This window comes from Pteropus vampyrus, unplaced genomic scaffold (assembly GCF_000151845.1).
Source record: "Pteropus vampyrus isolate Shadow unplaced genomic scaffold, Pvam_2.0 Scaffold50, whole genome shotgun sequence".
In the NCBI taxonomy this organism is placed as follows: domain Eukaryota; kingdom Metazoa; phylum Chordata; class Mammalia; order Chiroptera; family Pteropodidae; genus Pteropus; species Pteropus vampyrus.
The window spans coordinates 88,045-92,548 of NW_011888831.1; positions in this window are offsets into that span (position 1 = coordinate 88,045).

The window sequence follows — 4,504 nt, forward strand, 5'->3', positions numbered from 1 at the left end:
TTCTCTATACTGTTGTTACATAAGAGTCACTCTTATATAGATTGGGTTCTCACTTTTTTGGGGGGCACAGTGCTGGGCATGGAGATTGAGCAGCGAGTAAGGTGGTTCCCGAGCTCAAAGAGCTGGAGTCCAGACAGGGGGAGAGACATGTAAACAGACAGTGAGGATCAGGGGCCATCCATTCCCTCACACAATACATACTTATTGGGAGCAGACATGTGCAAGTACCATTCTAGGCCTGTGGAGTTAGGACTGAATGAGACAAAGTCCCTGCTCTCATAGTGCCTGCATTCTAGTATGTGCAGAAAGATAATAACCTAAATAACCGAAAGCATAATGTATTAAATGATGACGAGTGCTATGGAGAAAAAGAGGGTAGAGAAGATGGGAGGGACAGTTTGGTGGTGATGGAAACAGAGCCTCCTCATGTGAGAATGTGGTGGCCAAGGTAGGACACCAGCCTTCTCAGACTTTCAGGCTGGTGCTGGTGGAACTGTGATATTCTGCCCAGTGTATTTGCTTGGCAAGAGTGGAGTGCAAGGTGGGTTCTACTGCGGTGTTCTTGGCATGGGTGGTACATTCTTCTAGACGGCTTGCCCTGGACCCAGGACCCTTGGCATGTACACCCTAATATCAAGGTGAATTTTTGATATTCGTGGTGGCATTTGTCTACAGAAAAGACTGTTTTCTGTTACCTTGTGTAAAAAAAAATTAGTGGTCAATTTGTTAAAATACATTTTAAAACTCGTTTTCTTTAAGCTTCTTATAAGTTCAATTTATATTTATATAAATTTATATAAGTGTGATTTACATTTATATTTATATAAGTGTGATTATTCTTTTTTAAATTGAGCAAAATAAGAGCCACCAACTTCACTTTCTCATTAATTATTGCATAATACCATGAGTTGGAGAAACAAAACCCTCTTAAGTAATCCATCCCATTCACAACGCAGTCAAATGCCTGGAAATATTTTAAACTGAATTTATATATTCAAAGTATTTTAAAATGCCTGACCTAACAATCAAAAACTAAGCAAATAAGTTAAATTAATATTCACAACGAAACTGAAGTTCTCGTAAACATTCCAATGCTGTTTACAAACATCATCAAATCATTTTATACCTTTTAAATGAAACCACAGGTTAAGGACCAAAATTAAGAACTTGCTTTTATATTGAACTTGATATCCCAAGGCTAATTTCAAATTTTTTAGCACACCAAATTTCCTTAGGTATTACAATGTGAAATATAGACTGCCGTTAAATGTCATGCAAAAATATTAATACCATGTGTTGGACTTATTTTGCCATTTATGTATTTAGTTTGAAATCTCCTGAGTTTTGAATGCGCTTCCCTGAAGGAAGAGCACTACCGTTTCATGTTAAATGGGGTGAGTCTCCTGCTGGTTGGAGTCCTGAGACTGGGATATGGGGCTCGGGCTGCTTAGGAGGAGGATAGTTCTTCTGGGGCCCCAGGAAGAAGTTCTGAGCCCTTTCCTAGTTGCTAAGATGGGAGTGAACCCACAGCTCACATTCCCTGGGGTCCTTTTAATCTATTCCATAATTTATTGGAGTCAGATTCAAATAGATGGAATTATGCACAACCACTAAGGTTGCAACTACTTTCACTTACTTTACTGCTCAGATGAATACAGAATTGCCATTTATTCAATCTGAGCAGGATCCAATTCTACCAGGCATTTATGTGATGTCTGATTGACTTGCCATGAGGTTGACCCCATGAGGGGACACTGCATCTCTTCTTAGCCCCCACAGTGGTCTACACTCTGTCCCCGTCTGAGTGAATTCTATTTTGCTCAGCCAGATGATTTCTGTCAGCTCACTGACTTGTTTCCCTGATCACCCGTGCTTTGCCTTCACACTGTGGGGTTACAGGAACTTTTGAAGGTCTTGTCCAGTCTTCCAAGAGCTGTGAGGTTGCTAAGAGGGAACTCCCCTCACCTTAAATAGGAATGCTTCTTTCAGACTTTGAGCAAAGCAAGTCTGTTGTCCCTGGCCCTTAGGAGCAGCATCCCTATTATCCTCTTTGTGAAATTGTCCCTAAACTTCTGAGAGAGTTCTCCTGGAAGCCCCTCACATCATTGGGAGCCATGTGGGCTCCTCCTTCCCCTAGGAAGGGGGAGGGTAAGGTACCTCTCATCTGCAGAAACTCTCTCCTCCAAATGTCTTCTCCTCTTTCTTTCAGCTCACTTTTTTTGTTTGTTTGTTTGTTTTTTTTTTAAAAAAAAATCCATCCTCTATGATAAAGAACATCCATCTCTGGCTCACAAAGTCCACTTGTTTCCATTTATACTTGGTCTTCATTGAACCTGGCGGTTTGTATCTAGTCCTTTGTTCTTAAGTGTGTGGTGGGGTGGATGGGTGGTAGGTAGTGCAAAGGGAAAGTGAATAAAGTTATTTTTCCATGTCTCCAGTTGTTGCTAAAAGTTAACACTACATCCCTATCTTGTTCTAATAAAATTTCTGCCACAAAGCAGAAAGGAGGCTTGAGATGCTATTTAAATTCTGTTATGGGGAAATAGTGACAATTTTGGACCTTGAGCTGTGACAACTGTAGTGAGGGTTGCAGAGATATTTAGGAGGTTGAATGGGTGTGATGTGCAATTCACTGTTGCGGCAGAAGAGAGAGGTGTCAAGGCTGGTCCTGGGGCTTCCCGTGGAGAGCACATGGGAGGGGCAGGTAGGCTGCTGGGGATGGTAGGGTACATTTCAGAAGTAGTTGAAAGATTTACAATAAAAATACATAACAAATATAGTAAAATACATCTGAAAATAGAGACTATGGATCAGGGGGAACAGAAATAAAAGTAGGAGGTCAAGATAGGAAGAAAAAGATAAACAGGAGAAATGCGGTTAATGTTGAGTCTCTTGGTTCCCTCTGAGATTCCTGGAAGCTGAGGTGAAAGTGAGACACAGTTACACAATGCTTATTATCAGAGAGAAAGAAATGTACTGGCTTTGTTTGGGGCACTAACATAATATAAAGTGCATGTGTTCTGAGTTGTTGGTAATGCTGGAAGCATAGTAAGCTCCTAATATTTGTTGATCGAATACATGAGAAAAGGAATAAACAAACGGGGTTACATTTGCTTAAGAAATTAGGACCAAATTTCTAGATGAATCCATTGGAACAGGAGACTAGGCTTTATACAGCTTGGGGAAATATTTTCTATTTTTTTCTTAAGTTATTTTTTCTCCATTATTTTAGACTCTTTTTCTATAATTCTAATATGTATTTTGGGTGTAGTGGTTCTAACTTACATGCCTTTTATCATTTTTATTATCCTGTATTTTCTTTTTTCTTATCTTTATTATTTTTAAACCATTATTTATTTCTTATTTTTAAATTACAGCTGACATTCAGTATTATCTTATTTATCCCATATTTCATTATTTCTATGACATACATTTTTATATGTTAACATCTCTGAAATTAGGGTGTCTTAAAATTGGTGGTGTCTCACAATTGCTTCCATAGAGGTGATAGTTGTGCCAGAGATGTCATTGCCTGTGCACGCCCAAACTGGTTGTTGTTCTTGAAGGCTTGATTGATCTTCACAATGCCTTGATATTTCAGGCAACTAACTATTTAAGGATTATTTATGAAAAGAATGCAAATCCGGAATCTTGTCTGAGAACCTTTTGCTGTCATCTTCTGGAAAGATAAAGGAAGCTTGCAGAATGGATGTCAACTGCCTGGAAGAAAATCCTGGAAATCACAACGGAATATTCTTTTAAGAAGTGCTGCATCCACAACAGCGTGTGGGAAAACGTGGACATTGATGATACTGAGTCGAAAATGATTCTGAAGAGTAGGATTCTGTAGATAAAGACATTTTAGGAATATTTTTAATCAACTAATTTTACTAATATTTATGTATACATATGAAAGATATAGGATAAAATAAATCTAAGTAAGTCTAAAAAAGCTCTTTTAGTAAGTATATAATAGAAATTCTATGTGATCAATAATTTTGTCATTGTTTTTATTTAGTGGCACATAAATAATGGCTTACAATCGATGACATCTTATATTTGATGAGATACAGTAATTTAAATATCTTTTCTTTTCTCCATTTCCTCCTCTCTTTTGTTGCGGTAAAATATATATAATATTAAGTTTACCATTTTAACCATTTTTAAGTGTACAGTTTGATAGCATTAAGTACATATTGTGCAGTCATCACCACCATCCATCTCCAGAACTTTTCATATTGCTAACCTGAAACTTTATATCCATTAAATAATAACTCCCCATACCCACCTCCCTCCAGCTCCTGGCAACCACCATTCTACTTTCTAGTCTCTATGATTGTGACTACTCTAGGTACTTCATTTAAATGGAATCATACATTATTTGTCTTTTTGTGGCTGGCTTAGTTCACTTAGCATAATGTCCTCAAGGTTAATCCACATTATAGCATGTGTCAGAATTTCTTTCTTTTTAAGGAATTGTATACACACACAGGCTTTGTTTTAT